The following is a 12,893-nucleotide window of genomic DNA, read 5'->3' as shown; positions in this document are numbered from 1 at the left end:
AAGGGATCAAATACTTATTTCTCTGTGCACAATGCAAATAAATATATATAATTTTGACAATGTGATTTTCTGTTTTTTTTAAATATAATCTATCTCTCACTGGTAAAATTAACCTAGCCTAAAAATTCTAGACTGTTCATGTCTTTGACAGTGGGCAAACTTACAAAATCAGCAAGGGATCAAATACTTATTTCCTTCACTGTATGTAGTGCAATGTATTAGAACTGTGAGTTGTTCACTGACAGCAAGCCGATCAGACTCTGTCTCTGGACGGGGGCCTAATCGGCTTCCGTAATGGCAGATAGGAAGCCATTGTTAGGCCTCCTGTTGCCATGGTAGCAGTCTCCAGCCTTGCCATCGCATGGCAGGCTGCCGATTTCATACAAAACACTTTGATGCAGTGATTGCATTGGATCGCTGCATTGAAGGGGTTAATGGCAGGAATCGGAGCTTGCTCCGGTTCCTGCCTTTACAATGGGATGTCCGCTGTAACATACAGCGGGCACCCACTGCTGATGACGCCGGCTCAGCTTCTGAGCCGGCGCCATCTTGCCGATGGTACCGGAAGCCTTTTGGGCCCCGACGACGACTGGGCATAGGAGGATTCCGTTGCTGGCAGACCGGAAGGTATGTTTTAGGCCTCCGATCGCCTTTGCAGCCACCGGCAACCCAGCGATCACATTGCTGGGGTGCCGGTGGCTATAAACTGTTCACATGCTGCGATCTCTATTGAACACATGTGAGGTGTTAATCGGTCGGATCGGAGGCTAGTTCCGGTCCTGGCTGATACCTCAGGGTGCCAGCTGTAACATACAGCTGTCACCCGGCGGTGATGTCACTGGCTCAGCTCCTGAGCCAGCTCCATCTCTTTCACGTACAGTTACGTGGAATTGCGGGAAAACACCATCTCCCATCACGTAACTGTACATGAAATTGCGGGAAGGGGTTAAAGGAGTTGTCTGTTTTTAGACTATCCCTACATGACAATAAACAAATCAAAAAGTGCCCCCGTGCTGAGATCCCTAGTAACAGTTAGTGCTCAATTTCCGCCAGGAGAGACACTATTTGTAACCACTCTCTACTCTAACCAAGAGATTAGGATTCTAAACCCTTTTAAATGGCATTTCAGTGACTCTTGTTATATTAAGTGATAAGTTATCACGCTGCAGCAAGTTATCAGTATCAAGTTAAAGTTTGCTACATTTGTATGCACATAAAATGTTGTGTCACCATCCTGCCAGGGACTTTGCGCTCCATCACATTTATGGCCGATTCACACCTGTGCTTGTCATTCCCATGTTCTGCTCCGTACAGTAGAATTTGTAAAAATATGAAATCCTTAGCCTATTTAGGTCAATGATAATTCATAATACTAATACTACATACTGTATGTACTCTACCAAAAAGAACCATCTGGCTAGAAAATTAAAACAAAAACTTTTTGTCTGACTGTTAAAGGTAGTATTTATATTTGTAATAATGCTCAGACTGGCTCTATTGAGCTATATTTAATACAATTATATACTATATAGAAAAATAATAGTGATATTTAAAGATATTGTACACAATAGATGGGAAATTCCATTAATTTACTTTCTGACAAAGGATGCTTCACGGAAGATCCAGGGCAAAATCTTAGCTGGCCTGGGGGAGAGGTGTCCCTGTAGAGTTAGCTATGCTTTGGAGGGCCTGCGGCAGAATATGCTGTGCCAGAAGGGTGGTTTAGGGGCTATTATTAGCCCCTTAGGATGCCCCTTATAAGTAATTGAAACATTGCTTGTGTAGAAAGTGGAGCATGAGAAAAGACCAAGATGAAACAAATTCAGATGTGAAGAAGGTTTTAAATTATTTAGAAACAAAGCTTATTCGAGTCAATATAATGAAAGCGGCGAAAAACAGTCATTCAGTGTTATAGTATGAATACCATTGATAATTGATTTACATTCATTATAGGTAGTAAATATTATTAGCTGAATGCACTGTGGAAAGAAGTTGTTTTTTAACCAATGGGAATATGTTGAGTTTTTTTAAGTGTTGATGTGTATGTATAGTAAGTTGTATGTCCTTATTTCATTTTATGACAATATGTAATTCTACAGGTACATGCAACTTAAGAATGACACATTTCGTATCAAGCCCTCTCCTGACTAGTGGTATGGACTAGGTGAAAATCTAGGTTAATATTTGTAAATAAAGTTTGTCAATTACCTAAGGAAGCTGATTTGTATTAAATAAATCTTACTATAGATACTGTGAGTCTATAACTTGACATGATATAAAACAAATTTCTTGCCATAGAAATTAAGATAAATTTACCATAATAGGCTCAGATGGAGAATCAAAGATTATTTACAAGAAACATGTAATCTGATACTTCTACTTCTTAAAGAGAAAATGTTGCAGTTGATTGTGTCCCACTTGTCTCTGTTTTCTATGTGTTCCAGATTTACCACAATGTTCACTGATTAGGATTTTTATAAGGAACAATTTTATGAATGCAGAATAACAGGATAAATCAAATTGTTTTTATATATACCATGCTTTAGGGGTCAAGGGGAAACATGGCTAGATTATATGTAGTATGTTAGACTGCCAAATTTGATTGCGCTCTGGACAAATGCGTGACTCTTTAACAATTACAGTGCCAGGCGACACCTCCTCCCCAAAAACAAGAATATATATATATATATATATATATATATATATATAGCAGAAAATGAAATGGTGACAGCACACTGCGAACACTAATGCCACCTAAGCCACTAAATATAAATAAATATGCATTACTGCTAAATCTACTTACAAATAGGGAGGTTCTTAGTGCACATTTTGATCAAAAAGTGTTTGCCCACCTGCCACGACAAGGCGACCTCTGTACTTAGTGTCTCATTAGTGTTCGCAGTGTGCTGTCACCATTTCTTTTTCTGCTGTATATTTGCAGTCACAGGTGTTCTTGCACCTGCATACACGTTTTGTTTCATTTTGTTGGAATGTGCTGTTCAAACTTTTGTTGTGTTTATGTGATTCATATATGTGGTTTTAGTGACTGCCTCCATTTTTGTTCTTGCACTCCTCCCATTCTGCCCTGGCTGATTTTAATTAGTTTAGTGCTGGTTCCTATCATTCCCAGATAAATATGTAGACTTAAGCCTCATGCACACAAACTTATTTTTGTCCTCCCGTAAATACTGGCGTAAATACGGGTCCTTGGTCACACGTATTCGACCCGTATTGCACCAGTATTTACGGACCTGTGCCCGTAAATACGGGTCCGGTGTCACCCGTATTCCACCCGTATTTATGGGCACGTTTTCACTGCAAAATTGCACTGCAGTAATCAGCAGCCCTTCTCTCTATCATGCAGGATAGAGAGAAGGGACAGCCCTTTTCGCAGAAAAATTAAAAGAAATTCATACGTACCCGGCCGTTGTCTTGGTGGCGCGTCCCTATCTTGACATCCAGTCCGACCTCCCTGGATGACTCGGCAGTCCATGTGACCGCTGCAGCCTGTGATTGGCCTGTGATTGGCTGCAGCGGTCACATGGGCTGAAACGTCATCCCGGGAGGCTGGACTGGAGGAAGAAGCAGGGAGTTCTGGGTAAGTATGAACTTCTATTTTTTTTACAGGTTGATCTATATTGTGATCGGTAGTCACTGTTCAGGGTGCTATTTTTTTTGTAACACAGAAAGTTTTACCAGAGAAATACAACTCAATATCTATTGCCCAGATTCTGCAGTTTTTAGAAATATCCCCCATGTGGTCCTAATGTGCTAATTGACTGAGGCACAGGCCTCAGAATCAAAGGAGCACCTAGAGGATTTTGGGGCCTCCTTTTTATTAGAAAATATTTTAGGCACCATGTCAGGTTTGAAAGGCTCTTGCGATGCCAAAACAGTGGAAATCCCCCAAAAGTGACCCCATTTGGGAAACTAGACCCCTCAAGGAAATTATCTAGGGGTATAGTGAGCATTTTGACCTCGCAGGTTTTTATCAGAAATTATTGAAAGTAGGCCGTGAAAATGCAAATCTCCACTCTTTCAAAGAAAATGTAGGTTTAGCTAATTTTTTATCATTTCCACAAGGACTAAAGGAGGAAAAGCAAATTTGTAAAGCAATTTCTCCCGAGTAAGACAGTAACCCAAATGTGGTCATAAACGGCTGTTTGGACACACGCCAGGGCTTAAAAGGGAAAGAGTGCCATTTGGCTTTTGTAGCTCAAATTTAGCAAGTATGGTTTGCGGAGGGCATGTCACATTTGCAAAGCCCCTGAGGGACCAAAACAGTGAAAACGCCAAAAAAGTTATCCATTTAGGAAACTACACCCCTTGAAGAATCCATCTAGGGGTGTAGTGAGCATTTTGACCCCACAGGTGTTTCATAGATTTTATTAGAATTGGGCAGTGAAAATAAAAGAAATCATTTTTCTTCAATAAGACGTAGCTTTAACTCAAATTTTTTTATTTTCTCAACAAATAAAAGGAAAAAAAAAAAACAATACTTGTAAAGCAATTTCTCTCGAGTATGGCAATAAACCACACGTGGTCATAAACTGCTGTTTGGGCACAGAATAGGGCTCAGAAGGAAAGGAGCGCCATTTGCTTTTGGAGTACAGATTTTGCTGCATTTGGTTTCTGGGCACTATGTCACATTTGCAAGTCCCTGTGGGACCAAAACAGTGGATCCCCCCCAGAAGTGACCTCATTTTGGAAACAACACCCTCAAGGTATTCACCTAGGGGTGTAGTGAACATATTAACCCCGCAGGTGTTTGGCAGAAATTGGTGTGCACTCGATGTTGCAGAGTGGAAATGGGATTTTTTTCCATACATATGCCAACATGTGGTGCCCAGCTTATGCCACCATAACAAGACAGCTCTCTAATTATTATGCTGTGTTTCCTGGTTATAGAATCACCCTACATGTGGCCCCAATCTTTTGCCTAGACATTCGACCAGGCTCAGGAGTGAAAGAGTAGCATGTAAAATTGAGGCCTAATTTGGCGACTTACACATTATTGGTTCACAATTGCAGAGGCTCTGATGTGAAATAATAAAAGAAACACCTGAGAAGTGACCCCATTTTGGAAACTACACCCCTCAAGGCATTTATTAAGGGGTGTAGTGAGCATTTTCACCCCACAGGTCTTTTCTATAAATGATTGCGCTGCGGAATGCGCGCCATTTGGCTTTTGGAGCGTGGATTTTGCTTGGTAGTAGTTTTGTTTGGAGTCTTACTGGTGTTTCCGTTTATAATGTGGGGCATATGTCAGCTGGGCAGAGTACATCAGGGGCATAGTCAGGTGGTATAATAATAAGGTAAAAACAATAATAAAATAATCCATAGACGTGTGTTACGCTGTGAAACAATCCTTTCTACATAGGCCGGTGTCGCACTGATAAATGTTGTTCCTTATCCTCCTTTTGGTCCACACTCCGCCTTTGCAGTTTGGGGAATTTTGCTGGAAAGTGTTGTCCTGGTATAATAGGGGCACCCTCGATTCCAGCAGATGTGTTTGGGCCCTACCCTTCCTGGTTCCCTAATTTTAGGGCCTTGATAATTCGCCTGTTGAAACATGAGAAATGTTGCCCTCGGGCTGCACAATTGGATATTTTTTTTTTCCTCACATATTGGAGCTTTAACTTATTTTTTGCAAGGTGACAAAAAAACAGCAATTCTGGCATTTTTTTTAGTTCTTTTTATATAGCGTTCACCGCGCATAATAAATTACATGTTAACTTTATACTGCGGGTCAGTCCGATTCCGGCGATACCTAATTTATAGCACTTTTTTATGTTTAACAACTTTTTGCACAATAAAATTACTTTTGTAAAGAGAATGTATTTTTTCTATCGCCATGTTGTGAGAGCCAAAACTTTTTATTTTTTTTGTCGATGGAGCTGTATGAAGGATTGTTTTTTGTGAGACGAGTTATAGTTTTTTATACGTACCATTTTTGGATACATGTGACTTTTTGTTCAACTTTTATTTAAATTTTTGGATGACAAAATGAACAAAAAAACAGCAATTATGGCAGTATTTTTTAGGATTTTTTTACGGCGTTCACTGCGCGGGATAAATAACAATATTTTTATAGTTCAGGTCGTTACGGTCGCAGCGATACCAAATATGTAGGGTTTATTTTTTTTTTCAATAATAAATGACTTGATAAGGGAAAAAGGGGAAGATTGTGTTTTATTTTTATTACTTGAAACTTTTATTGTATTTTTTACAACTTTTATTTTTACTTTTTTGACACTTTTTTTACACTTTTCTTTAGTCTCACTAGGGGACTTGAAGATCCAATTGTTTGTTTGATGTGCTAATACATTGCACTACCTATGTAGTGTATTGGAACTGTCAGTTGTTCACTGACAGCAAGCCGATCAGGCTTCGCCTCCGGGCAGGGCCTAATCGGCTTACGTAATGACCTCCTGTTGCCATAGTAGCAGTCGGCATCCTTGCCATCACATTGCAGGCTGCCGATTTTCTACAAACCGCTAAGATGCTGGGATCGCATTGGATCGCTGCATCGATGGGGTTAATGGCAGGAATCGGAGCTAACTCCGGTTCCTGCCAATACATCGGACACCCGGACATAATATACAGCGGACACCCACATCGGACATAACATACAGCGGATACCCACTGCTGATGACGCCGGCTCAGCTTCTGAGATGGAAGCTGAGCCGGTGCCATCTTGCCGATGGTACCGGAAGCCTTTTAGGCCCCACCGCCGAGTGGGGCATAGGAGGCTTCCATTGCTGGCAGACTGGGAGGTACGTATTAGGCCTCCGATCGCCTTTGCAGCCACTGGCAACCCAGTGATCATGTTGCTGGGGTGCCAGTGGCAAAAAACTCCTCACATGCTGTAATCTCTATTGAACGCAGCATGTGAGGGGTTAATCGGCCAGAACGGGGGCTAGCTCTGGTCCTGGCCATTACATCAGGTTGCCAGCTGTAACATACAGCTGGCACACGGCGGTGCCGGCGCTGTACGTGATTTTGCGGGAAGGGGTTAAATAAGCCCAATTTTAAAAATTGTTTTCAATACTGAAATATTGGGCTACTGAAAAGTATGTACAGTATATGCACTCAATACTTGGTCAAGGCTCCTTTTGTATGAATTACTGCATCAATGCGACGTGGCATGGAAGCGATCAGCCTGTGGCACTGCTGAGGTGTTATGGAAGCCCAGATTGCTTTGATAGCAGCCTTCAGCTCATCTACATTGTTAGGTCTGGTGTCTCTCATCTTCCTCTTGACAATACCCCATAGATTCTCTATGGGGTTTAGGTCATGCGAGTTTGCTGGCCAATCAAACACAGGGATACCGTGGTTATTAAACCAGGTATTGGTACTTTTGGCAGTGTGAGCAGGTGCCAAGTCCTGCTGGAAAATGAAATCAGCATCTCCATAAAGCTTGTCAGCAGAGGGAAGCATGAAGTGCTTTAATATTTCCTGGTAGACGGCTGCGTTGACTCTGGACTTGATATAAAACAGTGGACCAACACCAGCAGATGACATGGCTCCCCAAACCATCACTGACTGTGGAAACTCCAAACTGCACTGCAAGCAACTTGGATTGAGTGCCTCTCCACTCTTCCTCCAGACTCTGGGACCTTCATTACCAAATGAAATGCAAAATTTACTTTCATCTGAAAACAGAACTTTGGACCACTGAGCAATAGAACAGTCCTTTTTCTCTTTAGCCCAGTTAGGATGCTTCTAACGTTGTCTCAAGGAATGTGACAGTTGTAGCCCAAGTCCTGGATACATCTGTGTGTGGTGGCTCTTGAAGCACTGACTCCAGCCGCAGTCCACTCCTTGTGAATTTCCCCCAGATTCTTGAATTGCCTTTTCTTGACAAGTCTTTCAAGGCTGCGGTTATCCTTGTTGCTTGTGCACCTTTTTCTACCGCACTTTTTCCTTCCTCTCAACTTTCCATTAATATGCTTGGATACAGCACTCTGTGAACAGCCATATTCTTTAGCAATGTCCTTTTGTGGCTTACCCTGTCAATGACTGTCTTCTGGACAACTGTCAAGTCAGCAGTCTTCCCCAAGATTGTGTAACCTATTGAACCAAACCGTTGGACCATTTAAAGGCTTAGGAAACCTTTGCAGGTGTTTTGTGTTGATTAGCTGATTAGAGTGTGATACCATGAGTCTACAATCTTCAACTTTTACCCAATATTTTACTTTTCTGAGAGACTAAATTTTGGGTTTTCATTAACTGTTAGCCATAATCTTCAACATTAAAAGAAAAAAATGCTGGAAATAGATCACTCTGTGTGTAATGGATCTATATAATATATGAGTTTCCCTTATTGAATTGAATTACTGAAATAAAGTAATTTTTTGATGATATTCTAATTAATTGAGAAGGACTAGTATATACAGTGCCCACCAAAAGTTCCGGAACACCCTCATAACTTTGGAACGGCTCGAGGTAGAGGGTTGAAATTTGGTGGGATTTAATGTGGTTATAAAATCTACCAGTTAACGCAGAAAAAACAAACACCCCCACCCCCTTGGTGGTGGTGGGGTGGACGGGGTTAGCAAAATCTTAAATGGCACGGGGGGGGGGGGTCAAGTGGGGGCTTTAGAATTAGTATTCTTTCATACTACCTTATAGCCTTGTTCAATAATTTGCTTAATAGGCAACAGATTGCAGCCACTGCAATGATAAGCTGATCACCAGGTGTCCGGCACTTGACACCTCCAGTAAGCAGCTGATTTTGATTATGTAAGTTATGTCTAGCAAAAAATTTATGTAATAATCTTAGATTATTAAATTACATAGTTCCATTATGTTATGATCCTTTTAGCCTTGCTATTTGCATTTCCTGTATTATTATGTTCTAGAATATAGCATTTCAGTCATGCCCCAGCTAAAGCCACACAGTTGCATATGTCTGCCATTGACTCCTGTTAAAAATGCGTACCCTCTTTTTCTTTTTTTCTTTTTATTGCAAACAGGTGTATTCAAATACTTGTCAATTTAGTTGAAGCAACTTTATCCCAACTTTTAAGGCCCTGTTCACACAGAGTTTTTTTGCAGGCAGGAATTTTGAGGCATATTTTGACCTGCCTGCAATTTCTTGTGGTGACTTTCGCAGCGTTTTATATAGCGTTTTTCGCCCACGGCCATTGAGTTCCGCGGGCAAAAAACACTGTGAAAAACGCTTTCTCTGCCTCCCATTGATTTCAATAGGAGGTCAAAGGCAGAACCGCGGCAAGAAAGAGCTTGCTGCTTCTTTTTACCGCAAGCAGCTAAAAGTCACCATGGAAAAAAACAAAACGCCTCCGCCTCCTATTGAAATCAATGGGAGGCAGTTTAGGACGTTTCTTGGAGCTGATTCTGACACTGCTTCCGTCAAACTCAGCGTCAAAAACTCACAGCCCAAGGTATAATAAAAGAACACTCTTTTGGCATTTTGGAGTCTATGGGCACATTAGACATATACAAGTCAGAAGATATTCCAGGCTTATGCATTTCATTCTACAATGACCAAGCCAGTTTATCACTGGTATCCTAAATTAGTGTCATCAAATGTAAAATTATGAATGATTGAATTTTACTTTAACTAACGGAACTAAGACCACACATCTGTGACAGCATTAAAATATAATACCTTGGTTCATGCCAGTGCAAATACTGAAACGAAGTAAATGTTTTGTGTTGGATGCACAATACTCTAATTTGATGAACATGAATCACTGCTTCTCCCATATGGTTAAGAATAAATGGAGCAGACAATAAGGAAAATTAAGATTATTAATAGACTTATTCTGCTTTTTTCAAACAAACCAAGTCTGTGTAAGATGCGTAACGGCAACTGCTGTTGGCATAACTGAATAAGGCAAATACATTTTCCATATATCTTAGAGGTGGCCAGTGAGACCAGTAGCAAATTAGCAAAGCTACCAAAGCAGACTAACATGTCAAAATAAATAGTCCTGGGAGAAATAGTCGTGCCATAGTGATCTTGATAAGCAATTTCTTAATGTCCTCTTACACAACCCGACGTGGACTGTGTAAATTATCACCAACCAACGAGACAGCTCGTTGATCGGCGCTCGTTTGCTCCCGTCACAAGGAGCTATGTATGATGATGAGTGGTCGTTACGACGATCGCTCGTCCCCATACATTATTATCATGCCAGCAGCTCCACCCCCCCCCCCCCCAACACACACATTCTCACAAGGTTTTGAAAACAGGAATTTGACTATCTTACTTTATTTCCCTGACTGCACTGACTTGGAGTGCACTAGAGAAGAAGCTTAGTAGGGCAACATCTGCATCTGTAATATCTTCAAGATATGGCACTGATTGTATATTTCTAGTAAGCACTAAAAAAATACTTTTGTGTGCGTTATTTAAAGAAATGGATCAAAATAAATATTTTACAATTGTATGAACCACTATGTAAAAGCTTTATTTTAGCCCTGTCATATTGTAGGGTACTAAAGATCTGTAATAAGCCTTCTCAGGAGCAGTGGTCATCTGTCCTCCAAGGAATCTTGTTCAATTGATGAACCCTAAGGTACATGTTCACTCAAGTTACCAATGGTCACAGAAAAGATTCAAGTAGACTTATAGGTTACAGCACTATATTTAATAAAGCCATTTTGAAACCCGTTTGACTTGATAAAAAAATGTGTGCATGTTTGCTGATACAGAAGTCAGGAATGATTGGCTTAAAAAGATTAGTATTCGATATTATACTAAGGCCTAATTCACACCAGCATGTTAGGTTCATAATATACGGACCGCATGTCGGCCGCATTTCTCAGACCAAACACAGTGCAGGGAGCCGGGCTCCTAGCATCATGGTTATGTATGTCGCTAGGTGTACCTGCCTCCCCGCGGAACTACTGTCCCGTACTGAAAACATGATTACAGTACGGGACAGTTTTCCCGCAGCGAGGCAGGGACTCCTGGCATCATACATAACTATGATTCTAGTAGCGTTCCTCCCTGCACTGTGTTCGGTCCGGGAAATACTGCCAACATACGGACTGTATATCACGGACCGAACACGCACGTGTGTGGGAGGCCTTACCTTAATGTTAGTCATTACCTGCTGATTGAAGAGAATATAGTGGAATGGACATAGCAAAAACAATTATATATGGATTAAACTTCTAATTTGAGACTGCAAAAAGAGCCTCACAGTCCCTATCATTTCAGGTTAATCTTCAAAATAAGCCATCATGTGTCTACTTGAGTGATAACAGTATTCCTGACCATAATTTCACCTGTACGATTTTTCTTTAGCCTTTCTCCCCTCTTAAGGCCTCGTTCACACTGAGTTTTTTGCAGGAGGAAAATTCTGCCACAAAATTCCATTTGGGATTTTGAGGCAGTTTTGTCCTTCCTGCATGTCGTTTGCCGCGATTTCCGATGCGTTTTTCACAGCGTTTTTCGCTCGCGCACATTGAGGGCTATGGGCAAAAAACTCAGCGAAAAAAGCTTTCTCATTGATGTCAATGGGAGGTCAGAGGCGTAAACGCACGAAGATAGGGAATGTCCCTTCTTTCTCCCGCGAGGCGGTTTTACAAAGGGGGGCTGTGTTGCAGTATATACAAGGGGGGCTGTGTGGCAGTATATACAAAGGGGGCTGTGTAGCAGTATATACAAGGGGGCTGTGTGGCGGTATATAGAAGGGTGGCTGTGTGGCAATATATACAAGGGTGTCTGTGTGGCAGTATATACAAGGGTCTGTGGCAGTATATATATATATATATATATATATATATATACCTGCGTATTTTGTATCATTTAGTTGGAATGTGCTGTTCAATTTTTGTTATGTTTATGGTATCCATATATGTGGGGTTAGTGACTGCCTCCACTTGTTGTTCTTGCACTCCTCCCACTCTGCCCTGGGTGATTTTAATCAGTTCAATGCTGGATCCTACCATCCCCAGGTATATATGTAGGCTTAGTCCCAGTTCTGGGTGTATGTGCAGCGTAGGTTCCCACCTTACAGAGGTCGCCTTGTCGTGGCAGGTGGGCTAACACTTTTTGATCAAAATGTGCACTAAGAACCTCCCTATTTGTAGGTAGATTGAGCTTTAGTGCATATCTATTTATATTTAGTGGTTTAGGTGGCATTAGTGTTGCAGGGTGCTGTCGCCATTTTTTTTATATCTGTTGTATATCTGCAGTCATAGGTGTTCTTGCACCTGCGTATTTTGTATCATTTAGTTGGAATGTGCTGTTCAATTTTTGTTATGTTTATGGTATCCATATATGTGGGGTTAGTGACTGCCTCCACTTGTTGTTCTTGCACTCCTCCCACTCTGCCCTGGGTGATTTTAATCAGTTCAATGCTGGATCCTACCATCCCCAGGTATATATGTAGGCTTAGTCCCAGTTCTGGGTGTATGTGCAGCGTAGGTTCCCACCTTACAGAGGTCGCCTTGTCGTGGCAGGTGGGCTAACACTTTTTGATCAAAATGTGCACTAAGAACCTCCCTATTTGTAGGTAGATTGAGCTTTAGTGCATATCTATTTATATTTAGTGGTTTAGGTGGCATTAGTGTTGCAGGGTGCTGTCGCCATTTTTTTTATATCTGTTATATATATATATATATATATATATATATATATATATAAAGGCCTGTATACAAGGGGGCTGTGTGGCAGTATATACAAGTGGGACTGTGTGGCAGTATATATAGAAGGGGGGGTCTGTGTGGCAGTATATACAAGAAGGGCTGTATGGCAGTATATACAAGGGGGGCGGTGTGGCAGTATATACAAGGGTTTGTGTGGCAGTATATACAAGGGGGGGTATGTGTGGCAGTATATACAAGGGGGGCTGTGTGGCAGTATATACAAGAGGGGGCTGTGTGGCAGTATGTACAAGGGGGGCTGTGTGGCA

Source organism: Rhinoderma darwinii, chromosome 3 (assembly GCF_050947455.1).
Source record: "Rhinoderma darwinii isolate aRhiDar2 chromosome 3, aRhiDar2.hap1, whole genome shotgun sequence".
Classification (NCBI taxonomy): domain Eukaryota; kingdom Metazoa; phylum Chordata; class Amphibia; order Anura; family Rhinodermatidae; genus Rhinoderma; species Rhinoderma darwinii.
This window is presented reverse-complemented; position numbering follows the sequence as displayed.